Source organism: Coturnix japonica, chromosome 11, assembly GCF_001577835.2.
Source record: "Coturnix japonica isolate 7356 chromosome 11, Coturnix japonica 2.1, whole genome shotgun sequence".
In the NCBI taxonomy this organism is placed as follows: domain Eukaryota; kingdom Metazoa; phylum Chordata; class Aves; order Galliformes; family Phasianidae; genus Coturnix; species Coturnix japonica.
The window spans coordinates 15,044,293-15,071,904 of NC_029526.1; the positions used below are offsets into that span (position 1 = coordinate 15,044,293).

At 41.6% G+C, this 27,612-nt stretch overlaps 2 long non-coding RNA genes across 2 annotated transcripts; both read left to right on the plus strand.

Moving 5' to 3' along the window:
- The first annotated feature begins 7,568 nt into the window (after positions 1-7,568).
- Positions 7,569-17,770, plus strand: LOC107319396. Its single transcript, XR_001557802.2, has 3 exons — positions 7,569-9,628; positions 11,678-16,538; positions 16,635-17,770. It is a non-coding gene; the product is annotated as an uncharacterized LOC107319396 (long non-coding RNA).
- Positions 17,771-27,535, plus strand: LOC116653964. The gene is made up of 5 exons (XR_004308648.1): positions 17,771-18,375; positions 18,970-19,007; positions 20,842-21,067; positions 24,498-24,614; positions 27,301-27,535. It is a non-coding gene; the product is annotated as an uncharacterized LOC116653964 (long non-coding RNA).
- Positions 27,536-27,612: the final 77 nt, after the last annotated feature.

Here is a 27,612-nt window from a genome sequence, read left to right on the forward strand (position 1 = left end):
TTCTATTCTTGACCTCACAGTGTAGTTGTCATCTCTTTCATCAACCATTAGGACTTGATTTAGTAACAGTTCTGTTTTGTTTTTCTCTCTTTCATTGGTGAATTGCTGAAGTCATGTTTGCAAAATATTTGGGTTATGTGTTGCAAAGCGTGAAATGCATCTCAGGGTGAAGCTCAAACTGGCTGCAGTTTGTTGCTTTGGAGGCTTTGGGAATGTTGTCCTTTGAGTGACATCTACAAATAGAAAGAAAGTTATCTGAGGTCACATCACCAGAGGTGACCCTGAGCATTACCTTATGCTAAGAGGTAGCTTCTTCCTTTTGTTTGTCTTTCGAGGTTCACCTTGGGACTAATTCTGGTAGCATTGCAATTAGACCGTCTCCAAGTAGAGATGCTTTGCAGGGCCAAACAGCAGAGCAGTCTTCAGTGCTGGTGATGCTGGTGTGTGACTGTGACAGGCAGGAAACTTTCCAGAGGCTTGCTTGAAAGTGTTTGGCATCCAGCCTAGGCAAGCAGGCACAAAGCATCATTCTCTTGAATGTTGCTGCTTGTCCATCTACCAGAGGCTGTTAGAAATAAGACCATTGTTGTGAATGTATCTCCTATCTTAGAATCATAGAATTATTAACGCTGGGACAATAATAACCAAATCATTTCACTTATATTACATTCCTCTAACAGTGCAACCAACATCCTGTTTGCCTTCTGTGCTTCAGCTGCGTGTGGAGCTGAAAGCTTTAGGAATATTTTCTGCAGTCTCCCAGATCTCTGCTATAACTTGCTTGCTACAACGTCAGTTTTTACAGCAGCTCCCATCTGGGTATGGGGGATAGGTTGCTTCAGGGAATGTTGCCCAGCACGGTTATATGTCATGTAATCAATCCTTGGTTATTTGCATCCTCTTTAAGTAAGAGGAGCTGTTGGCGTGCTGGGAGTTCAGTATGTCCCCTGAGGTTTGCCTGGCATCACAGAAGCACAGGTGTTGCAAGAGTTTTGCTCCTGCAAAGAACAAGGCACAGCAGGGGGCAAAATCAGCACTTTTTTGGGGGGTGAAATTTGCAGCGGAGCAGAGGAAGTTTTGCAGGCTGAGACTTCAGGGGAATGTAGACTATTCCCTTGGTGGCATAGTTTGCTGCTGTTCAGTTAATAAGGGTGCAAATGTGACCCTGATGCCACCATGCTTCTCAAGTGCAATAGCAGGACACTGCATAAAGACCCACTGCTCTTCAGGTAGGGAACTTGCCTCTTCCAGCCATTCCCACTGTATGCTGTAATGCTGGCTCTTAGTGTTTGCTGCAGCACAGCTACTAGTGTGTTTAGTTTTGCTTTATTTTTATTAATTATATATAACTCTTTCCAGATTGGATTGCACAATGACAGCTGAAACAGCTGAAAGCCTCGAAACGTCTGTGTGTGTTAGCAAGACACCCAAGAGCAGGTTTTTACTTCTGGCATTTCAGCTCCAAGTTCTGAGTGAGTAGCGACGTCTCCTCCTTTTTATAATCTACATTTAATTTTCTTTTAAGAAAGAATCTCTAAGTCCTACAGAGGATCAAAACCACTTTTTAATTGCAATCTGACCACAGAGTATCTCTCAGGCGTCATACTACTTGATGTGCTCAGTTTACACGTTCCCACAACGCACAATCCAGCCTTCTTGCAATGGCAGAAACCTCAAAATGTAACTCGTAGCTCATTCAGGTCAATTGCTACTGCTCCCATGAGACGGGTATCCGAATTATTATGGGCTCACAACAAAAACGTCACTGAAAGCAAACAGTGTCCTCATGAGAAAACAGACTGCGCTCTACTTGTGGTTGGTTTGCCTTTGTATCTGTGCCAAGATTAAATTCTTGTAGCCTTTCTCCAGGGCGGATGACTGAATGTGTTAATATCTATATTTACTGCTTCATTCAGGGTGTTTGATGTAAAGGAAGGAAATAATCCTAACAGTGCTTCAGTTGCATACACTCTTTAAGCCTGACAATGTGCTCGGCGCTATCAACTGGAGAAACTCCAGAAAAGGAATCCAGAAATGCCATTTGCTCCTGGATCCTTGCCCAGGTCTGTGACATCTTCTCCCCATCAGGTACAGCTGGGTTGTGTTGGGCAGATATCTGGTATCTGTTCTGCCTTAAAGAAAGTGTGTGCTGGAGCACTGCCTGACCTCACCCATCCTTGGGGTTAGCTATATTTCCTCATATTCAACCTCAGTTTTATTCATTGAAAAGGCAGTTTCTTTGTGTGCCCCTCACGGGGATGTGGAGAGCTCCTGATTCCTGTTTTCTTGATAACAGCATTTGTGTTCTTACCTGCAAATACACATTTCCTATCTCCTGATGCAGCTTTTCTAGCTGTGGAATTCTCCTCTCTTGATAAAACAGAGGTTTTACCCCAAACCTTTTCCTTGCAGTGTTGACTCTGTACTTCTCAATGTGTCCTTTGTTAGAGCAATAGCACTGGTTTTACTTTATTCAAGCCAGGGCTATTGTCTACTCCATGCTTCACATAGCAAATGAACCTCTTTGCTTTTATTACAGGAGAGACATATGAAAATCCTTTGCAGAACAGGAAGCAATGACAAGATGTGAGTTTGTTGGGTTATTAGCCCAGGGGCACGAAGTTTTCATTGTATGATATTATTAAGGTGGTAGCATCCAAAGGTCACTGAAAGTGTCAGACCAGAGATGCACGTTAGACTGATGTCTTGCAGTTCAAGTGCTGGATCATTCCATTCATTGAAATTCGTTTGTTAGATTATTAGCCTGATTTATGTTGGCCTGGGCTACAGGCATTTGGTGGTGAGTGTGTTCTTGTTATGTAAGATTTATTGTGCAATTTGCTTTGGTAATTTGAGATCCCACTGCATGTCTGGGAACTGTGATGCAAAGAGATATGTTGCAGAGGTGGAAATGTAGGGGCTTCAGCTTATTTTTTCTGGGTCAGAAGAACTCTCCTTAGTTCTTAGCAAGAACTGCTGAAATGTGAGCTCTCATCAAGGTATTGTGCAATTGACACAGGATCAGGGCTCACAGCAAACTGTGGTTCAGCCACAGCAGTCCAGCCATGTGAAGATGTTTGTTGATCATTTCACAGGTCAAGCTCTAAGGGAAGTGGATTAATTGTCTGGTCCTCAGAGGCAGTATTTGATTTATCTTCTATAATGCATCCTAGTTGGTTTTCTATTTCCTCCTAACAGGGGAATATACTCCCAGAAACACCTGACATGAGTGAAATCTACTCAGTTTGGAACTAGGAATTTCTTGAATAAACCACAAAACCAATGGACTCTCCATTTCTATTTCCATTTCCTAATTGCATTTTATTATATAAATGTGATTAAGTTTGATAACAATGGAACCCAATGTACCGAACATTCAGGGAAAAGAAACAAGATTGGAGAGAAAACAACCTTCAACCTTTAAGAGAATGTGGACTTTTTTCTCTTTTAAATAAAACCATCTGTATTTATATTTTGGAAATTTGTCTGGGCCAAATGTTGACAAACTGTACTATTTCCTAATCTGTATCCTGGATGGTGACCCCTCCATGTAGCCAAGCATGTCCGTACCCTTCATATGCAAAATATGGCCCAAAAAGCCAAAGAAAGAAGTTCTCAGGAGTATTTTTAAAAAGAAAAAGAAATTAAAAAATGAAGGGATGTATGCAGCCCTGGAAGAAATCTGTTCCATATCCTTCTTGAAACCTGGGAGTCCCAGCTACCAGATTAGCCTCAGTGCACTGTAGAGTAATAAACAATTCTCATCCATTTGAAAAATTTCTGCCTTTTTTTCCCTTTATTTTAAGTCAAAACTGGAGACTGAAGCCTGGAATGTGCTTGGGTCCTAGGCTTGTCTCATTTCCACATCCTGATTCAGCTTTAACTGTATTTATGCACATTTGAATTCATATTAATTAATGTTAAGGAAAGTAAGGATGAAGAAAAAGTAGAAAAGATAACGTGGGCTCTAATTCTGTTTAGAGTTTTTAAGTTCAAGCCCAGCCTATAACCCAAATTATCTCTGGGCTGTTACAACTGAAGGAACTGGGGTGCCCACACAGAGGGTTTCAGTTAGCAGAGCAGCAATAGTTTGTCCCCAAATCAACTACCCGTCTGAGGAGTTTATTTCTGTGGGATATTGTGAAGGCTGAGCTATCTTTTGAAGCATAGACCCATTAAACATGTTGGTTGGGACCTTTGACTTCAGACATTTCTAAAGATGTGGGTTTCTTAAGGCTGAAAATAGCATGGGAATTAATCACTACCTCCCATGCACTTATGACTCCTGAACATCACCAGTCCTTTGATCTGACCCAATCCATATGTTCCTGTGTTCTTGTTGTCTTCTCACCTCTATTTTAACCTGAGTTAGCTCATTGGGGTTGACCAAACTGAAGTAAAAACATTTTTTCTTTTCAAAATAGCTGTAACGTCAGGCACCTTCGTTCAAACAAAATTCTGTTCAAGTGACTCCAGCAAAACTTTGAAAGGACGTAAGATCCGGTTTTATTTTTAAGTTATTGCCTCTACGATGATTCAGATTGACTTGGTTAAAAAAAAGTCCTTTCCTCCTCATGCAATAAATCAGTGTTCTGGCTTTTGTCCCAATGAAGAGACTTTTTTTTCTGTTGCCAGTGTTATCTCCAGTTCTTCGTCATCGTTATAGGAAATGATTGTCTTCAGGGCAGCCTTTGCCTAATCAATCCTTCTGACAGCTTTCAAAGGGCTGAGAAACAAGACCTTTGGGCTGCAATCCATCTCCTCTCCTTCTCTTCTCTGACTAAATCCCATATATTGGCACAGACTGACAGGGAAGTGATGGAGTCACCATCACTGGAGTTGTTCAAGAACCGCAGAGATGTGGCACTGAGAGATGTGGTTTGTGGGCATGGTGGGATGGGTTGGGGTTGGGCTTGGTGACTTTTTCCAACCTAAATGATTCTGTGTTATAGGATTACAGGCTCCTCTTCTTCCTCCTCCTCCCACCCCCCTCCCCGTTAAATGTTGTTTATCTGAAGGCTTTAGAAGGAATCCAGAGGAATTTCAGTTTCAGAGGTCAGCGCAATAAATTAAGTAAAGAAAGCGAGTGGCTTTGGTAGGTTGACAGCACGAGTATACGGACATGACATAACATTGTGGAACCAGCTCCTCAGAGACTGTAAATTATCGTGGCTCCTTCAGAATCAATATGGCCAAGCCGATAGATATAAGAGCTGGGGAACTCATACAGAAAAATGTTAGAGCCACTAGAGTCCAATGTTCGTGGTAATTGTGGTGATGGTTCAATTGAATTGCAGACTTTATGTATTACTATCAAGACAACAATCCTGACTCTTCAATAAACTTGGAAGGAGAAACTCCTGAAATACTATGAACAGAGAAAACATTTTTTGTTTGAGTTTTCTTTGAAATCTGAATGCTTTGAGTCCAATATTAAATGCTTCACTCGAAGTTTTTTGTCTCATTCTGCTTCTCTAGGAAGAGCAGCCAATGAAAAGTCAATGGGAACGAAACCAGCAGGATCTGGTTGTACCATGTCCTTAAGAAACAGCAACAAGAGATGGCAGCTCAGTGAGTATGGTCTCAAAGAGGCTGTGAAATCCCCATCTTTGGAGATTTTCAAAACTTGGCCAGATGAGGCCTCAGCAACCTGTTAGAGTTTAGAAGTTAGCACTCTTTTTCTGTGGGGATTTGGTCTGACCAGAACCCTTTCCTAACTGAAATAGCTGTATTTCTTGTATCTGGTGCTTGGAGGTGTTTGCTGGCAACTCTGCTTCATAGCTCCACAGTCCAAGTTCCACACCAATGCAGAAAGTCTGTTTTCTCATGGGGCTCCATTGCTTTTTGAAGCATTCCACATGCATTTATCTCCCTGCTCTCCCTGCAGGAAGGCAGGCTGGCTGGAAGCATGCTGTGGGGATTGAGGGGCTGAAGAAGTGGAATGTAAACTCCAGAATATTGTCTGAGCTGATTCAATGTGCCATCAGGTGTGAGGATTGGATAGAGATTTGTGGAGCTTGATGCTGAGCCCAGACAGAGCTTGAGTTCACTTAAAAGTATGTCCGGCTAGACACAGCCATTGTGTCGAATCCTGGAACATGAATATCCTGTGCACTTTCAATAAGAGTCATAAAAGTATTTGGTTTTACAGGTCACTTCATTTGTTTCTGGACCCTGCCTATGATAAATAGCTTTGCCTACTGCACTTGGCTCTTGCAAAGCTGTTTGCTCATGCATGTAGGTATTCACATCTACCTGAGATGGTTTTTGCCTCTTGACCCAAGTGGTCCAATCCCCAGACTGCAAAGACACGCTTTGTGAGCTTGGCACAAATGGTATTTATTTGAGTTTGCCCTCCAGGCTGCCTCTTGCTCATTAGATGAGGCCTGTGGTGGAGAGCATATATCTTAGCAATGGTATCAAGAGGATTATTTATTTGGAGACAAGTTGAGACTTAGAGTGTCACTTCTGACTGTTATAAATGGAGCTGTTTTCACTTCCCACCATTATTTACGCTGTGATAATATTGCATCAGTAAAATATACCACCCTGGCAGTGTCAGCTCATGATCCCACCTGTCTAGGGCTGTGGCCAAAGCTCCTCCATCATGCATGCTCTGTGACCTGACCTGTCACTGCTCTGTTATGACACTTCTTTACTCTTGACATTGCAGCAAAGTAGCCACTGCCTTCAACCAACACCATGAGCTTCAAAACTCCCAGTAGTAGGATTAAACTTGAGATACCATCTGAGTTTATGAAACCTGTGTTATAATCTGCTAAATGGTCACCCCTGAACTGGAGTTTATTTTTTTGGGAGCCAATAGCACAGAGGATGTTTCTGTTAGTCTCCATTATTCATGCAGCAATGACGACTTTTGGGCAACAACCTAAAATGGAGCTAGTGAGCAGACAGCCTGGGGTCACTCCAAGAGCAGTGATTGCAAAAATACACATATTGCTATAGCTGTGCCAATGCAGACTGGTCCATCAATGCCAACCTGCCTTCTCTAGAGATCAGTGCCATCAACTCAGCAGCTGAGACACAGCACATATCCCCTTCTTGGCAATCTGGCTGAAGGGGTCTTGTGGTCTCCTGACCACCGCAGATCTTCTCCCATCAGGAAAGCAGATAGGCAGCAAAATACAGCAGTTTTAAAGGCATGGTGAATCCAGAATAATCCTACCTCAGGCTTGGCAAGACATAGCATTGCAGCACATTCCTTCATCATTGTAACAGGGCTGGGGCTTTATGGCCAGACGATGCTGGCAAGGCAACAGAAAGTTAGCTTGTGTTTTTTGGTGAGGGAATAAAGATTAATGCTACTGACTGTAAACTCAAGGTGAGGAATTTTAGGAGCGCAAAAATGTCCTGACTCTGGATTATTGTGCCAGAAATTAAGATCTTCTGCACAGATTACAGTGTTGTCTTTCCAGTATAGTCAGGGCCTAAAAAGTACCTCTCATCTGAAAAGAATAATGTCTATGAGGTAGCATATCCGATCAGACTTGGATGGTTTTGCTTTAGGTACAGGTGTCTTGACTCTGTTACTGCATCTGCAGGGTGGAAGGATTCCAAGGCTGAACGGCTCATCATTCCCCAGTAACTCATACCAGATGCTAAAGAAATGAAAAGAAATGAAAGTCCGTGTTCCCTGGGACAATGGTATCAAGGTATTTCCTAGGCTTTTGTTTCATTGCTTGAAAGCTTACACGTGTCTCGGGCTTTTAATGAGTTTTTACTTTGGTCTGAGGGGGGACAGGTGGACGTTTTGCACTGTAGCTGGCTGTTATTAATTAAAATGAGGACTGACAACATTAAAACCAGAAGGGGTGAGTCCAGTGAGAAGGATGAGGGTTTGAAAAGAGGTTGTTAATGTCGAGTTCTCTGTTGGCAGCATGTCAACAGCAGCCTGTCAGTCATGGTTATGCTTGTGCAGGCTGTGGTTGTCATCTACAATAAGACAGAGCTCTTGGTTCTGCATTGCAGCTCCTTTACACCAGCCCCAGCAGGGCTTCACATCAGCTCTTCAAACCAGCCAAAACCATCTGGGAGAATCTTGGGTTGAATTTGCCACAGACTGAGACAATATGACTACCCATAGACATAATTATTGTGTTTCTGAACCAATATATTCCTGAATGCACTATCATACCTAGAATATGTGGAAAGAATGTATTGATGGTGAGTTAAGAACCTAAAAATGTGCTATTGAATTCTCTATTGAGATTCAGTTACCATAAACAGTAATTAAATAGTTATTGGTCTATCCACTGGCATGAAGAACATTGCATACTGTTATGTTTTCCACAGGCAAAGAGCCAGGCTCAGGCCAGAGTCAGTCTTGGTGCCTTTTATTTCATGCAAAGGGAATCACAAACATGAAGCTTTCCTTCAAATCCCTGCAATGAGAAATCCCATGGCATCTCCCATCCGAAACAAGGATGCCTTCTGCCTTTTGGTGTCCTTCAGCAAGGAACAGTATAGGCTACACAGTAGGGACAGCCAAGCGACAGCTCCTCTGGCCCTTGGGATATGCCATTACAAGGAGTTCTTGTTCCCGAGAATGGCCCCATCTTCTGGCACATGTCCCAGCTCATTGAAATGGTGGGTGGATGCCCAACTCTGCTTCAAGGAAACAACAGAGCCCACGGCCACATCCCAGCAAAGCAGTAACTTCTGTTTACTTAAACTTTTCTCTCCCTGCTTTTCCCCTGCAAGCATCCTCCCATCCCATCCAACTCAGGCTTGAAGTGACCTCAAGCACTTTGGGGTGAGAAAGGAGGAAAAAGGTAATCTGGCTATGCAACCCCTTTCTGAGATACTGAATTCATTAGTCTCTATTATGAATGTTCTGAGACAGTCATTTCCAGCTTCAAGGTTAACAACAGCTGTGCCAGCACTGAGATTCTTATCGGATGGTGTCTCTCCCTTGGGGAAGTATCATCTTCCCCTTTTCCATGTTTTTCTTTTTTAAGCAAAGATCCTTTGCAAAAGAAAAAAAAAAAAAGATAATAATCAAAGCAGCAAGAATCAGGGTTTCCAGAAACAGGGTCTACACTAACAGGCTGGAGGTTCTTCAGAGCCTAGAGCTGAGTGTGTTCAGGGACCTGGGGGGGGAGACTGAGGCATTGGGAGGAATGTGCAGGGTTGACAGCAGAGCAAAAGGCATGAGCCCAAATTCACTGCTTTAGCTGTTGGTTCCTGCAGCTCCTCTAGTGCTTCTGGTGAATATGTTGACAAGGTTTACATGTAAAGGTGCTACAGAGAGAGGATTTGTATAAATAGATAGAGAGGTTTGCTTAAAATCAGCTGTCAGGCTCTGGAGGCTAATAGTTTCCATCCCAAACAACTGTCAGAGCGTTCAGCTCTTATAAATCTCAGCTCTGTGTTCACCGCTTCAGTAGAGATCTATGAAGAAAAAAAAACCAGCAGAGAATAAGCAGAAGACGCAGCCAAGACATCAGTGATAAAGTGGAGCAGAAAAGGCAGCTGAAGTCTTGGACTGCAGCACAGGACATTGTGTGCTGGAGTCAGGAGTGGCTCAGAGAGATCAATATTTCTTGTCCTGCCACATGCCGAAGCACTGTGTCACCAGTGGGGAGAAAATCCATCACGTAGATATGTGGTGAGTGATACTGTGTGATATGTGGATAACAGTGGATAATGTCGTGAGTCTATGAAGGAAGATATATAGACCATATACTATTGCTTAAAATAATAAGCTATTTGGTGGATGGTTTTTCCCACCCCTGAATCTGCATTTTTTTGTGTGCTCCTGTGCTTTGCCTGCCAGTTCCCCTCTGTGTTTCACTCTCACTTTCTTCTAATATATCCTGAGCTGTAAAGAAGAACAAAACTTGCTATTCTCCTGACTGATAGTGACAGTTTCTTGATAGTTTATAGATAGGCTTGGCTGGGAGTAACATTTTGTACCAAGCAAGGGATTTGTCTCACATCTACCCAGACTTTTCCAGTGCCATGGATAGAAGAAGCACAGGCAAACTGCCTTGTGTATAGATGAAGACCAGAAAGTCTTTGCCTCTGTATTCAGATGGAGGTGCCTGAAGAAGGGATGGAAGGATGAAGGCATCTGGTCCCCTTCTTCTTGTCCAGGAGAGACCATGGGTACCAGCTGTGAGTTTTGGGGTAACACAGCCACATATTACAACTTAGAACCACAGAATTATTAAGGTTAGAAAGGACCTTTAAGATCATGATCCAACCATTCACCTCCCAATATTGCCCACTAATCACGTCCCTGCAGTGTCACATCTCGAACGCCTCCAGGAACAGTAACATCACCACCTCCCTGGCCAGCCTGTGCCAGTACCCAGCCACTCTTTTGGATAAGTTTTTCCTAATATCCAATCTGAACCTCCCCTTACTCAGGAGCTGAAGAGAACTTACTGCCTAGCTATAAATTCTGAATTTTTCCTCTATTTATTGGACTACTCACTGGTCTTCTGCTCTGCCCCGTGGCAACACTGTCCGGTTTATTCTGGAGCTACTTCAGCAGAATTAATTTCCTATGTCACATGTTCATAACAGGTCAGGCTTTGGCAGCTTTTTGGTTGTCTTACTCAAATATGGATATTTACTTTTGGCCACAGAATTAGCTTGCTCAGAGTTTTTATGATGTCTGTTGGAGGCTTCTGTATTGCACTTCTGCTTGCAAATCTGCTTTTGACACGATGATTTGATGACAAAAAGGGTTTCTGTTTGCTTGGAAGATGCGATCATACAATGGTAATGGGACCGTAAAATGATTGCTGGGATAACATTGGGCCACAAACTACAAATTAGCTGGCAAAATGTACAGAAGTACTCATACTCAAGCAAAATCAAACTTTGCTTGCAGTCTTTTGGGAGAAGGAGCAAACAGAGAGTAACCCCAAAGCAAAGAAATACATGGTGAGACAGTCCCAGGCAGTAAGAGTGAAGCAAGGTGTCCAAGCTTTGGGACCTTGAACACATCAGCTGTCTCTAATACTGGACACTGAGCCTTAGCAAAACCCTGGAATTGTTTTTAAGACTGTGTTTAGTGTCCAGCCAAGGAACTCCATGCTGATTTTTTTTTCCACTATAGCTGGCAGAAATGCAACAGATTATAACTGCGTATGAAAGGTTGCACAACTGTCTCCCTGAGCGCCAAGCAACAGTGAAAAGCAAAGAGCATCCCAGATACATTACAACTAAGGTTTAGATGAAACTGTTCCATACCTATGTATACCTGCCATGAGTGTCTCCATGTACTGGATGCAAGGACAGAGATTCATTTTTACACATTTACAAAAATGACTGTGAACATTTCAGGAAGACTAGCTGATATCAGCAGAAAAAATAAGTTTTTGATTATTTTAGATATCAGTCATAGGTAATGTTCCGTCTATGGGTAAGTGAATCATTACTGTAAAGCTTGCTGTAACCTTTTCTTGAGTAATCATTGCAGACTAACAGAGCTGTACATGAGTGATGGGCAATTTGTTGACTGCTTTATGGTGCAGAGAAATTTGGATGAGATAGAGCTCTGATCTCATGTAATTTGAAATTGCTAAGGTTGGGAAAGACCTCTAAGATTATCTAGTCCAACCATCAACCCGCCACCTCCATGGCCAGTAGACCACATCCCTTCTCAGTGTCCTTTCCCTGTTCTCACCATCTCATTTGTTCACAGAAATACCGTGACTGTCTTTAAGGAGAGGAAAAAAAGAGAAGCTAACACCAACAGGATAATTACAGTGGAAGTACAGAGGTCAGATAAATCTTATAAGGTAATAAGTAAAACTGAGAGATATGTGTAAGTACATATAAGTATATATATATATAAGTAAAACGGAGTGAATTAAATCTTAGCAGTAGAGAAAGAATTCTCTTTAAAATTAATGAGTTTTTAGATCAGTGATGTGTTGTCCTGTATCTCAGTTTCTATGGCAGGTTTCTGTTGTCTTTCAGATTACTTATTTTTCACTGCTGTTCCCATAAACACTAAATTTATAGAAAATATGTTCTTTTTTTTTTAATGTTAGACTCATCTCAAGTGAAGGGAAAGAGGAGAAAGGATTTTTCTTCAAATGCTTGCAGAAATATACAGCTGAACAGCATTTGGTTTGAAGTTCACATATGCAACACTCTCTAAGTTACCTATCATAAATCTGAAGCTGATGTTATAGTTTTGATTGCACATTTCTACAATGCATTTTATGACTCATTTCCAGGCAGATTTATAGCCCTTACAGAATACTAGATGAGTTAGTCCACATACTTCATGTCAGCAAGTTCTGTTTTCTTCTCTGAAATTTCTGCTGGTTAAAATTAAGCCATATTGCATTCAAAGTACATTTACCCTTATAATGTTTGAACTGTTCTTGGTCATCTTTGAGAATTTGATGAAAATGGTTGAAGGTTATGACCCTGCAGATGATAAGCAGTAAATGAAAGCTGATATCTCCATGACTTTCAACACCAAAAACAGGTCTTTCTTTTGTATACACATTAAATTGACCACCCGAGTTTTGAAATGATTTAAGGGCAAGGTGAAGCCTATGTAGCCTACAAGTGTCCTTTCCAAAACAATCCCAGAAAGAGAAACAGAGAGAGGAGAGAACAATGCGGCTCTTTGCGGGCTAACAGATGTGAAACCATCTACACATGACAGAGTAGCCAACAATAACCTAGCACAAATCATGAGCAGTTGGAAAGAAAAATATCTTTACAGTAGGCTTTGAATAAATGCTGTGGCTTGGAAACAAGTACAGTTTTTGCCCAGATATTCTGGCTGATGCTTTGCCTTTGCTGGGTCCTGTAGGAAGGTCCCATCACCATCATTGCATCATGTCTTACCACCCAAATGTCTGACATGTATCAAAGCCAGGCAGAGTAAGAAAAACACCTTGTTATTTGTATTTACTTGTGAATAAACATAAACGTGTTTATACTCATGTCCAAAACCCTTAAAATCTTCTGAGGACTGACTAAATCTTTTATAACCCAGTTACCCTTTGGATTATTCATGAACACGGGACATGCAGGCACAGGAGGCAGCTGCCCAGGATATCACATCACTGCTTGCTGCAACTACAAAGCCAGCATGTGTTTTACATGCACTGTTGTACCTGACTCACACAGGATGTGGCTTTTTGGAAGGCTTTCCTTGAACTCATAGTGTGGAAATCCAGTCTACTAATCCCTACAGAGGAATAAGCATTTCCCATGTGGTGTTGTAAGGATGGTAGCTGCATCCACAGCATGGTGAAATGAGTGGCTGAACCAGAGTAAGGAAATGATGATGCCTTGGTCTTCTGAGCAGGCCATCCACTGGGGGTGTGTTGCTGCCTAGTGGTGGAATAATCCATTTCCCATTCTCCATGCAAGGGGAGAGACAGGCATAGTGCTGAGACCTGCTGGGATAACATACCTGGAAGATTCATCAGACATTAAGAAAATGGTGTGGAGAAGTTTATGTTAGTTTATCCTGGAGTTGTCCTTGCTTACTAAACCTGAAGCGTGCTTGGAGGTAGCAGCAGCAGAAGGACATTGCAGATGGGTTGGCAAGTGCATCAAATGCCAGCAGCAGCTGTGGTCCCACAAATCTATTCACTAATCCACCTTGCTGCAGAGCCCAGGAGAAGCTGGTTTTCAGAGAGCTGCTTCAGAAGCAGAGATTTACGTTGTGTTTGACAAGAAGAAAGTCCATTTCAGCAGCTCCTGTTTGCATCTGGCTCTTTGCACAGAGGCTGTGCGTTTGCTTGCTTTCCAGTCCCACATGCTTTGCTTTGGCTATGGGGATCATTTGCCCAGGGACATAGGGAATAGCCCCCGTTCAAGGACAGAACATCTTGTTAAAATTCCTTCTATAAAAACGACAGTGACTTTTTTAAAGGCTGTTGCCTGCCAGTTCACGAAGCAGAGCTAAGAACAAATTCCTCATGTGCAGCATATTTCTTTTTACGACCTGAAAGGCAGCACACAGTGCAGTGTACAGATTTTCTTTTGGCAGCACGGATTTATTTCACTCCCAGCCCCTATCTCTAGAAACAGACGATCTTATGTTGTCCTTTTTTTTTTGTTTGTTTATTTTTTCTTAAATCTTGGTCTTTGCAAAGTGTTTATTTTAGAGCAGCCAAGGTGCTTTGGTGAAGTGTTGTCAGAGACTTTTAGGCCTTTATGCCTCCATGCTGCAAGGAACGAAGCATTGATCATCCCATTTCTGCTTGTTCTCTTGTGACACGTTGTGTTTTTGCATCATACACATCATTGACCTCATAGCTAACTTTTCCTGGTGTTTTCCCTCCATTTTCCATCGCTGTTGTTTCCTATCAATGTCTTTACACCTCCATTCTCTTTTGCAGCATCCTGCCCCTTCTCTTTTTTTGTAAGGCTGAGTATGGGATTTGTCAAAAACTTTCCCTTGAAAGGTCGTCAAAACCATTGAAAGTGCTTTTGACACAGCTTGAAAACAAAAGGTTCTTTGTTTTCTGTTCTGTGTTTTTCAACAAAGATCCAATCTTTTCCCCAGCAGTAAGTGGTGTTTTCAGTTCACTTCCCTAAATACTTGCAGGCTCTCTTTTTCCTACGAATCTCTCTAAGTAACATATCTAGTAATCCTATTTCTCATGTTCGCACCTGGAAGTGTTGCATATCTTATCTGTCTTGCCCACTTTCTTGTATTTTTTATATATATATATATTTACCTAATCTAGCTTAAGCTGTAAATTCTTCAGGGTGAAGAAGAGGGCTACATTTTGGCAGCCTTTGTTTGATAATATTGACTTAACATGCCTTAGATTGCCAAGAATGAAAGCAGCAGGTGGTACTTTCTGCTCAGTGCAAGTTCACATTGAGAGAAACTGTGGCTTTCTGCATTTTAAAGGAGATAATGGCTTCAAGACAGAAGAACGTGGTGTTCTCCAAGCCCCTGTTCTGCAGCTATCCATCCTGGTCGAATCCTTCCCTTCCATTCCTATGTAATAAATAATGGTCATCTCCCCACTCAGGTGCCTGAACCTACTTGAGACTCTCATAGTTTGAGCCTGATATAAGAAGTCATTCCAGAGCATCTAAGTGAGCTGAAAATGCAAATACAGTGTTGGGTTGGTAGCATCCTGTGCTGGTTTAGTTTTTCTCAATGACTGACCAGGTAGACAAGGATATCTTCATAAGAGATTTGTCTGTTTTTCAGTCAGTTTCAGTGAGGCTATCACCAATTGCTATCTGTGACAGGAGAAGTGCAAGAATAGGAGTTATGTTTGCAGCCTCTGAGATATGTGGAAGAAAACAAGCCTGGAACAACAGAAATGGGCTGGTATTTATAAGTTCATGCCATGGCTACGTCCTTGCAGAGATGGAATCTGTTGTGTTGATATGAATTCTATGAGTTTCTATCAAAATCCTGGGCTAACATGATCCAAGATGCCATGAGTTTGTGAAGTGTTTAGTTCTTATTCTTGAATCTATTCCAGTCACTGCGCTTGCAGAATAATCGTTTCTCAAGTTAACAGGCATGGGTTGATAGTTGGACTAGATGATCTTGGTAACCTTTCCAACCTTAATGATTCTATGATTCTAAATTTGAATGCAACTCCTTTCAGTGGTATTCTAGGAACAGTGGCAAAAAAACACACCTAAAAAATGAGATCTAAAGATGATCATGCCTATTATTATGTGATGAAAGTCCTATTTCTGTCTTAAAACGTCACTAATTTTTCAAGACTGATTTTCCACTCAAAGTGAGAAATATTTGATTATTTCCAACTGGAGAAATATATAAAATAACAAAGAATTGTTGAACTTGATAGAGCCTCATGGCCGGTGGTCTGGCAGCTGCTCAGACAATACAGTCGAACACTCAGACAAAAGCATCTTGGAGGGTTTTAAAAGCCTTTCTTAGAAATGGATATATGTGTGATTCGGTTCACCTCTTTTCCCCAGCCATGACAAATAAATGTTAGCAGTGTCAGGAGGAAGAGTCCTGGTGAAGGATGGGAAAGAAAATACCAACAGCCCTGCCCTTGGAAGAGTGGGAATGTTTTGAGAGAGGCATTAAAAGAAAACCCCATGTGTTTCCTGCCCCTTGGCCAATTTTTTTTTTCCCATCATTGAGGAAGATGAACCTTTTTCCTCTTGGGGAAACAGTATGACCCTATAAAGGAGCAGTTCCAGACCAGATTCTGTAGTTTTTTCTCTGTATATGGGAATTTTGTCCAGGGTCAGGGTGATTAATGACAGATATAATTAATTTAATGTTATTCAAATCAGTTGATGAAAACTGAAAGTAATGACTGTATGAGTAACTGCGGAAGGAAAGATGTGCACTGTGGTGTCTGTTGTAAAGTCTAATTTTCTGGAAACAATGAATAATATGACTTTTTCAAGGGAAGATTTGATGAACATCCAGGCTGAAGAAAGTGGTTTCCTACACTAATCTGTGCTTAGAATCAACAGACTGCAGCTCTCCATTATGGACTCTGGATTGGAAGGACTCAATTTGTTACCACTTATACCATTTGTAGAACTGTGGTTGCTGCAAAAGAATCTAGGTAAGATGACACCAAAGGTTCCTTGCTGCCAGCTCGCATTTCTAAATGCAACTAAAGGTGCATTTGTATTTAATAGATCTAACCTTGCTTCAACAGGTTATCTAGCTGGGAGTGCTGAAGTTTTATACAGGAAGACAAAATACCAAGAGAAAAGTGGGTCAGATCTGTCCTGCTAACATCAGATGTCCATGGGGGAAGCAGAGGGGACCGAAGTGATGGGCTATGGGATGATGCACGTGAATGACTGGAGCTGCTTTAGAAAGTGCAAGTACTAGCAAAGCCAGAGCTTTTTGCCATTACTGAAGTCAATTCAAGCTTCTTCATGTTTTCCTCAGTCCTATTTTTCAGTGTGGTCTATCAAGGACTGCGGCTTAATTTTCCAGTGATTTGTCAGGATAAAAAGATGCCATTTCCACACAGCCTGTTGTTCCCAGTGTAAATATGTTTTTAGGCACGGAGAAAAATAATTTTACAGAGCAGAGAAGCTGCAAACCCTTCTGGCAGTATCTATGGCAGCAGAAGTGCTCTGTTTCCATCACTTCTATTTATGGAAAACCAAAGACGATTTATCTCCTTGATTCCCATAAGACTTGCTATAGCTTAGTCAGGAACCATGAATTATTGCTTAGTAGGAGTTATATCAGGGAAACTGCAGAGGCTGGGGAGAGGCTGTGCCTCAGCACACAGCTATACTGTCTATCCTGGTTCTCCATAGGGACCCTGGAGATACCTTCTCCTCTTCCTTCTGAGATGTTAGATCAACTAATAGTGGAAATGAGAATTTCCTCTAGAACTCAGGTTCAGATTGGATATTAGGAAAACTTTCTTCTAAGATAAAGTGGTGATATGGTGGCACAGGCTGCCCAGCAAGGTGGAGGAGTCACAGTTCCTCGAGGTGTCAGAGGAAGAGACTTGGCACTGAGCAATGTGGTCAGTAGGCATGGTAGGATGGGTTGTGCTGGGTTCAGCAGTCCCAAAGGTCTTCTCCAACATTAATGTTTCTACAGTCCTATGAACTCCTTTTAATACAACTGATCTTAGGTTTTGTATTGCTGATGGTTGGCTCCTATAGAGTGGCATCTCCATATAGGAGAGCGGAGAACAAGCAGAAACTTACACAGCTGCTTGGGTCTCCTTTGGTCCTGGCAGGGGCAGATGTGACTTTTTTCCCATAGACATTCTGTCACTGCAGAGGTTTTTTTTCTTTTTTTTTTTTTTTTTTTCTTGAGAAATTCCAGACCAAAAATATATTAAAAAGGGGAACATCTGAATTCTCCTGGCTGGACCAAGAGAAATTCCTTGTGGTTTCAATGGTTAGACTTCAGCTATGTGCTGGAACAAGGCCCAGTTTGAGGAGAGATGGAGGGATGCACAAATGGCACCGAGACCTTCGGGAGCCTCTCATAAAGGCTGTCTGGGTCTCCTTCAAAATATGCATGCCTCAGCTCAAGGATATACCACGCACAGCCATGCTGGCCCTTGTGCTATGCATCCTCTGACGGATGCTGCTTGCTATCATGAGATTTACCCATTGATGATGACACTTTGGCAACCACTGAGTTTCTGTTTTATTTTTGTTTACTGTGTAATAAATGCACATCTATTTATTTCTGCTGTTAGAACCTTGCATTGGTTTACAGCAAGTTTCTGAGGTTCTTTGGAAAAATAGAGGGCAAAGTGCAATTAATTCTGGCTTTGTTTAAAAGAATAACCCACAACCCAAAAGACAGATTATTTATTTATTTCCTTGTGTTCTTAGAAGATGCTAACGGACACGTGGTCTTCTCTGCAGTATCATCCCAGGAAGAGCACAGGAACTCAAGAAACAGGGAATGAGGTATATGAAATTCTTGCTTTAAAGAAGCAAAACAAAACAATATTTTAAAGATTTAGGGAAAAAGGTGAATGTAGAATAAATTCTCCGGCTTTTCAAGAAAGACATCGTGTTTTAAAAGTTAAGTATTAGAGGAAAGTGGCTTTTCTTGCAGAGTTCTAGAAGTGGGGAATAGAAAGAAGCTCCTGATCTATTTCTTATGGAAGATTTCACCCTACTCAGTGTCTCAACAGATGTTTGAAATTATATTACTTTGAAAATCTGGTATTTTACTAGTTCCGAGGTTTTCTGTCAAGAGGGATCGTCCCATCACTCTGGAGTTTCCCTATGTAAGCACCGAGTTTGCAAGGAAGAGTGTCTGGGACTTTTCCTGTTGCTATGAATACCAGTCCCAAGTGTAAGCTTCGTTGATGTCTTAAATAAATCATACTGACCACAATGTCAGATTAATCTTGTTTTATCTGATTTCTAAACCCAGTAGTTTGGAGAATTAATACAGCTTTGGGAAAATCAAAAATCTCTGTGATAATTCTTTTGTTATACATAAACTCACTCAACAAAGAGTGAAGTCATTTGGATCGATTCATTCTTTTCCAGGCACTTTTGGATCCAGAGGAAACCCACCAAGAAGAAAGGTGTGTCCATAGCAGGCTAGCTGGTATTTGACTGGTTGGGTATTGAGTCATGTGTAATTGCTTATGTAAATGCACAGATGTTGACTATTAGCTAGGCAAATTATATGGGCAAATAAAGTATCTACTGCATCCCTCAGGATCTTGCCATTTTAGAGGTGTTTGTAACTACGAGTAGAAAAAGTAGACTCTATCTTTGGCATCTGTCACAACGACAGGTAGAAATTATCTCCTTAATAAACCTAATGATGTAACGATGGTAGCTACTTATGCCATTATAATGTCAGAGCTGCTTAATTTTTCTCAAGGGTCAGGGACACTGTCTGCTAGCTCTCCCTGACCTGGTATTACTCAGATTTATCAGATTACACACGTGTGTTACAGGAGAATAATTTAGGTGCTGAGGTTTGACATTATGTCTCTTGCAGTTGGTTTCTGCACTCATCTTGGTGACTCTCATAATTACTGTATGTCAGCGCTGGCCTTGTGCCCTTATAAAGTGAGGAGCAATCAGTGCCAGATTAATCAACTCTTACTGTAATGAAAACCAAAGACTGTTGGTTGTTGGTTTGGTAGGGAAAATACTGGAAGAGAATTGTTTCTGCCAGCGTTGCTTCCAGAAAGAAAAAGCAGACAGAGAGATATGTGTGTTTGGGTTTGAAATCCCTGCGTTGAGGCAGAAAACCAAGACTTGCATGCTGTGATAAAATCTCATGCAAATCAAAAATGTGCACAAATCCATCTTAGCAGGAAACTCAGCCAGTTTTGGTCTAAGTAGCTGCATAGAGGTTTTTGCTGTTTCTCTGAGCAGTGGTAGCAGTCTGCTTTGGTGCCTGAACCCCAGAGACACAAGGAATACTGGCAATAAAAATGCTTCCTCCAATAACACCTTCAGGCCTGGCATTGCTTAATGGGCTGTGAGATCACATGAAGGCAGCTGTTTCTGACCATTACAGAGGACACATTACTCCTTTTAGTCAGTTTTAGTACACGGAAACCACAAAATAAGAAAAAAAGTAAATCGGAGCTAAAATACAACATTTCCACCTCCACATGCAGGAAACAATAACAGTTTAGTAGTACTGGCATGAAAGGGACTCATGATCTCAGCTTTATCGTATTGGGAATGTAATAAACACTCATATTAGAAGAGCTGTAGATCATTTCATTCTTCCTGCACACCCACTGTGGTCCTCCCATTCCCCTTCTCTTGCCATTCCATAGAGGAGATTGAATAACACAGAGGATGGACTGTGTTGCATGGCCAGAAGATTGCTGAGACCTCAGACTCATTTTATCCACACTACAGTAAGAAGAAGCAGTCTTTGTTCCAAAAATCTCCTAAGCCCAAAGAAAAATACCTTCTAAGTGGTTGTTCCTGGAAGATGCCTCCAACAGTAACTCCAGCCCTGCTCACACAGTAGACACCCCAGGCAGAGGACAGCATGCAAGGCATGAAACTGCTGTGCTCAGCATCAACCAGAGAAGAACAGCCCTTAGAAAAGTGGTCGGGCACTCACACAGGCTGCCCAGGGAGGTGGTAAAATCACCATCCCTGGAGGTGTTCAGGAACAGTGGAGATGTGGCACCAAGGGACATGGTTTAGTGGGCAGTATTAGAGGTAGGTGGATGATTGGACCAGATGATTTTTGGAGGTCTTTTCCAACCTTAATGATTCTATTATTCTATAGAGCTCAGATATGAGCCTTGAATTTCATTAGTAAAAGTAAATCTTCAGTCTAAGCTACTTTACTAGGATAATACACTGGACCTTTCAGAAGGGACCTCATCTACTGGGAATGCTCTCTCCTTTCCAATCTCCTACTTCTTTTTTCAGAGTCCTGGAAGGAACTCCTGAATAAGCCTGCTCTCATGTTTTCATTCCTGAAATACAGAAGGCTTTGAGACATGTCGTCTTCTTCCTTCACTCCTCAAAGGACTGCGGTAGAGAACATGAATTATGGTGTAACCCGTGGCTGGCAACAGCATGTCAGAAGTGGGCACCTCCCTGGGGACAGGAGAGAAATCACAGCCTCACTTCTTCCTGCCCACTGCAGCCAAAGGTACTGTGTGTGGTAAGTCGTTGTTGGGTTGTGGTTCAGCTAGGAGGGCCTGGTAGCTGAAATCCAGAATTCAGGATAAGCAAAGCAAGAAATTCCTTCTCCTTATTGTTGTTATTTAATTTTTTTTAAGGATGGAAGTACATGATTGAGTGTCTTGTTTAGCTTTATTGGTAACTTGTTTCCTAGGTGTGCTATGGTGGATGTTCTAGAATAGGTAGAATTGAGTTTTTGCTTCTCGTAAACAAGAGGGACAAAGATTTTGTTCTTCCATTGATATATCCCCTGTGGTTCTGCCATTCTCTGCTGGTTGAATCTAAGTGCTACTTTCTTCTGTATGCTTCTGATTGACAGTAATTCTTACTGGTAGTCACAGTGGATCCCCTCCACAGCATCTCCCTGCCTATCCCAGCTCTAGTCTTGTTAGGAAACCCAGATGCTGTGTAGCAGTCTGATGACAGGCTTTACAACAGGGTACTTATATCAAGTAGAAACTCGTCAGGAATATTGCTTGAAGGATATCTTGACAAATATCACTGAGTGGCAAGGTGCAGATGCTAATAATTTTCAGATGAACCTGGTGAACCAGGAATGGGTTTTGGCTTGATGACTTATCCACCCTTCTACCACTTCCTACATTTCTTTCTCTCCTGGACCGTATCTGATGGCAGACACATCAGAAAGGGATAAAACCAGCACGTCACTTATCTTTGATGTGGGATTATTTTATATCTATCCATCTGAAAATTATTGCAGCGAGGCACTACAAACATAACATTGCTTGGCTATTATTAAATATTTTTTTTTCTTGGATTATTGCCCATAATACAGCAACTAAAAGTAAAAATAGAACGCATTTAGCTTGCACTTTCTCTTCACGCTGACTCTCCCTTTTGTTCTATTTCAAGTTCAGAGGCTTCCTCTAGAGAGTGTGAATAAATGTATGTAATGAAAACTTGCACGGTGGTCTAGGTTTAAGACTAGGTCTGTACTTTAATCAGTTGCCACGTAATCATTGTGTTGAAACTACAGCTATAGTCCCAAATTTAAGGACAGTTGAGTGGGAGAAGTCATCTTCAAGGGCAGACAAGTCTGTAGTTTCCAGAGAGACTCTGATATTCTTGTTCATCATGTGGAGATTGTACATGAACAGGCTCAGTGAGGTCAGTGAGGGAGTTTATCTTTCTTTGCACCAAAGAAGGACCCAACTGAGTCCTTATGGGTCAGATACTTTGTATGAAGCATTTATTGGAACTCACATTTCTGAGTTTACAGCAGTGGGTGCTCTTATCATAATGGCACAAATATGTATGCCCTGGCTGGTGGGAGGAGCAGACAGCTTCAGTTAAAATGGTGCTGGACGTGGGCTTTCTGCCCTTATAGAGAGCACCCTGATTATTCAGGTACTGGGAAAATATGCATATAAGATTATAAAATATGCCAAGGTTAAGGATGTATGAGTGCCACAAATAGACTGCCAAGCTAAAGTCCACTCTTGTCCAAATCTCTTGCATTGGCACTGTATTTCAGCAGACCATTGCAGCAGGGGCAGCAGAAGAGAGAACAACAAATGGAAAGCAGGCAAGACATCCCCATTGATTGTGTGCATGAGTATTACAGCTAAAAGGAGTACGTCATCCATGTGTTCCTTTTCAGAGAAGAGCAGGACATCAGGAAGTCTCTTAATCCTTGCTAGGTTGCAAAATGATGGAAACTTGAAAGACTGCCAAGGAGAACTAGGATCCAAAGCATTAGCATTCTATTTTCTTGGGAAGAAAACTACCTATTCTGTGAAGAAGATAAAAAGCCCTGTAGCTGAGTGAAATATCTGTGTCGGAAAGATACTTGAGATGGGTTCTTAAAATACTCCATCACTTTATGGTGATGGTTTCTGAGTTCTTTCAAGTGGTTTTTTTGGAGCTCCATTAGATAGTATGAGACAATTCACGCAGCTCTTAGAAACCATCAAGGGCCGTCACAGACAGAAGCAGGAGGGCACAACGTGGGAGGAGTTTTTCTACCCACTCTGCAGATCTTAATTTGTAAAAAAAAAAAAAAAAGAAGAAAAAAAATATTAAAAAAATACATTCATAATCAATCTGGCAAATTATAGGAAGAGATCACAACAACTTGTACTTACAAGAACGTACTTCGAAGAACAAGTTGTACTTTTATGCCGAGTTGTTTTACTTTCACTGCAAAATATTTTGAAATTGAGCTTTCCTGCAGGGTTATTTATCCAGCCCGTGTGGTTTAGGAGCACTGCAGAGGGTTTCAGGTGCTACCTCTCTGCCTCATCAGGGCTTGGGACAATGAATCCCATAAACAGACAATTTAGGCACCTGGGACTGAAGCCATGAAAGGAAGTAGTTGCCTGGTAGTAGCTTAGCTCAGCATGTGATGGTTCAAAGTACAGATCCTTAATGCTCCTTTGTTTGGCTGTTACTGATTCAGAAAGCCCCTAATAATCCATTGACATCTTCATTTCCTTAGCGATGTCCCCTTCTGGAACTTGGCATGACAAGTTTGGCATGACTACACTGCCCAGCCCAAGTGGAGAAAAGAGCTGTCACTTACAATCCGGCCCACAGCATAAGATATTGACATAATTATTGGCACAGGGGTGAGAGACATGTCTCATGCCTCTTGTGCCCCCTCACAACACAGCTCAGTGAATGCACAGTGAGGGCTGGCTCTTGCGATTCAGGTGAGGAGTCTCCATTAGACCTTTTATACAGACATGGAGATTGCTATGGGAAGAATGGGAGGCAGCAGCTGGAGCACCTAATTCCCCCCTGAGGGCATTGGCTTGAAGGCATACTTTTTCTGTCGGCATTCTTCTGTAGGCATTTTCCCTTGGCCAGCATCCCTCTGCCTCCCATGCCAGCTGTTCAGGATCCCAGTCCACAGGTGTCTTGCTGTCTCCACAGACTGGAAAATGAGCCTTGGCAACAGCAACCTGCTTCACACCGTAGGATGTTCTGGCTACTTGGCTCATCAGGGGATTTAGTGCTGTTTGATTTGCCTGAAGTTATGTATGAAAGGAGTGAATTCACTCACAGGGAGTGAATTAGACTTATCTCTCTGCTCTGCCAGAGCCACTGCATCTCCCCAGCTGAGTGTCTCTGGTCTTTAGCAGAGAAGCTCAGCTCACCATTAACTATCAGTGAGTCTTCTAGCCATTTCAGAAATACCCAAATAGGTAAATCACTGTTCTTCTCTGCCCTTCTTTATCCTAATGGCTTTTAAGTGTTGTAATTACCTTTCTCTTGCTGATAAACTGAGAAGGAACAGCCTTCCTATAGCACAACAGGCTTCACAAGGCAAAATCTGCCACATCAAGGAGAAGGGTTTGCATCATCTGAGAACAGCAGTCCCCAGTGACTCCGTGACTAATTTGCCCCGTGCTGTTAATTATCTCTTATCTCAACAGGGCAATTGGGATTCACAGTTCTCCAATGTGTTTTCCTAACAGCTCATGCTAAGGAAGAAAAGGTTCAGAACAGAAGTATGCAGAGCAAAGAACACGGTGGGAACAGAAGAGTCACAGGTAGATTCATTTCTATGTTAACTTCACTGGGCTGGATGCCCATGACCTCTTTTTTCTTGAGTGTCCACATTTATTTCCAAGCTCAGTTCAATCAATTTACTGCTCCTTGTGTTGAGCACTTTATCCCCTTGATGTCAGCGCCTTGCTGTTAACTCTACAACATGTGCTTTGAAAGTGGGTTCAAGCGATCTGTATTGGTGAAATGAGACACTTGTATTGCCATTTTTGTTTCACTGGTTTGTGATTTATTGACTTCACTACTGACGGATAAGTTATGGGAATTCTCTAAACCACTGACCAATGGCTTGTAGGAGGCCGTATCAGGGGAAGGCTTTGCATATATATCCTTCTCTACATATACACATTAATCAGGGCAGAAGGATGAGCAAACCTCTACTCTTATGTAGAAGGCAGTCCCATGAGCAGCAAACCAGCATCTGTCAGTCACTTCAAATGCAGCTCATCATACTTTAACTTTTCCCTTTGTTCTCTGCCTTTTATCCTTCTTATGGCTTAACAGGCCACACAAAACAGAGGCTCTTCCTGGCTTTTCAGAGCAGGCACTTAGCGGCATCTTGTGCAGTAGCTCAATCTTAGACGAAAGAAATGTTCCCCCAGCCTCTGGGGAAGAAAAAAAGCAGTAACAAATTGCAGAAGGTTTATTTAAACATGGCTGTTTATTTTTATTGGAGATTGAGTTACCTTCCCTTATAGGAGTAATGTTTTGGAATCCTCAGTTCGCCTACAATAAATCTCAGTTTCCAAAGAAAAGGAATGAAGCTCTTTGTCATTTTGCTTTGCTTTCCTCCTTTGGTGAGTGAAGGAAATTCACCATGAAGAATCATTTATAACAAAATTGCTTTTGAAATCATTGGCAAGTCCTTGGCATGTCGGCAATATGAATTACTGCCCTATCCCTGGGCAGCCAGAGGACAAAGACATGGCTCTCTTGTTTCTTGTTGTAGACTGGCAAAACCTCTACTATCAGGCAGCACAGAGAATAAAGAAAGCAAGAAGAAAGACTCACAGCTGGATCTCAGAGAGGGTGGTGGGGATGGAGGGAGGGACTCAAGGTCCTGTCATGACTTCAAGCCATGTTTTGTCCCAGCAATTGCCAACAACCACATGGACAATGTTTTGTTGCTGGTATTGTGGCTTCTTGCAAATCATGGGCTTCATTTCTCAGTGTGGGCAAAGAACAATGTGAAGTTGCACCCAAGGCTCCTTAATTCTCTGAGAAGGGATGGTATTTAGGCTAAAGCACAGTAAAGGGACCTCAGGGAAGAGCAAACTGATGGTGAACACCAAGACTTCAAAGATGTTCTCAAGTGGCTCTGATTCTTCTGGTCCTGAGTAGTTTTTCATTGAGATTTGCTGCTGTGGGCTAAATTGCTTGAAAGTGTTTGGCTGATAGGACAGCTGGAACTGGTCATCTCCAGCATCTCTGTTGTGATGAATTAATTTATCTATTTATTTATTTATTTTGCAATCACTTCTTGTTTTTGCCCATAAAGCTCTGAAAAGGTTTTTACAATGGAGAACTATTTTTGCATCATCACAAAAATATACAGCTAGAAAAACTGAGTTCATATAGGTTAAGTCAGGATCACGTAGCACACCAGCATGTTGACAAAGGAGTGTAAAATAATGGGGTAGATACTTGGCTGCAAAGTCCAGGGAACTTCTATCCTTTTTGGTCTAATTTCATAGGGAAATTAATCATATGATATCCATCTGCCTGTATCTGATCATTTCCTTAAGTTTAAAGAGGGAATAGTGCTGGGATACGCAATACAGCAACAAATAAAAACCAGCATGGTGGCAGAAGTTAAAATGTTGTTTTAGGAAAAATGAAACCCCAGCATTCAACAACATTAATGTAGAAATTCCAGACTGGGCTGACACTCTTTGATGGACTTGATCTAAAAAATTATGAGTGTAAAGCCATTGAGACATTGTACCTTGAGTGGTATTCATGCATGAGAATGTTGTGTATTCCTCCTTCTCTGCAGTATATACCTGAATCTGGAATGTAGCCATACTGCAGATCTGATTGAATAGTCTAGAAAGTCTGAAAGTGTGGTTATTTTAGACTTTGAAAGACAGGAAATGGGACATTTTCCCCCCTTTCAGTTTCCATCTCTGCTTAGTGTGGGGTTAGGATTTACAAGAATGTAGAGGATGTATGGTTCAGCAAAAATCATTTCCCCAGATTAGACGATGCTCATTCCTTGGTCTCCTTTAAAATTATTATAAGAAATGTAATACATAAAGATCATGAAACACAGAATGTCCAATTAGAGTTTTATCCAAATAATCCAAGTTTTGGGGATCTTGTCATGCTAAGTGGGTTCTCTGGCCCTGACTACTTTTATTATGGATGGAGCCACTGTGGAACCGCATTAGAAAAGGATATTGTTACAACACTTTCAATATCAACAATGCTGCTTGGAAAGGAGTAATGCATTCCAGATGGCAAGTAATAATATCTGTCCTTTTCAGAAGTGATTTTTGTTTAGATGATTTATTCTGATAAAATTTGGGATAATTTAGATTTCCATCAAATTGTTATTAAACATGGAGATAAGGTTATTTGCAGAGCACAAGATAAGTTTATTCTTAAAGGTTACTTTAATTTAATTTGTTTGGATATGCTTTCATCTTGGTCTTACTTCTTTCACCTCAGATATTGTGGCTAATATTGCTTTGTGAAAGCAGACATTGAAACTGCTTGGTTACATCCTGGGCTTTTGCACACCAATGGTGAGTAATGGGAACTGTTCGTGTCTGTAACTGGGCATAATAACTGATACTGATATTGCAGGTGAGATTATGAGTTTCCCCACTGAAATTTGCCTCAATTTGTTATATGTAGTGCAGCAACTTCTCTTACCGGAATGGTGTGTCCATTGGACACCAAGTCAGACATGAACTATTCAAATCAAAATGGTATTTCAAATCCACCATATGGCTGAAAACCTCTGAGGATCACTCTGAG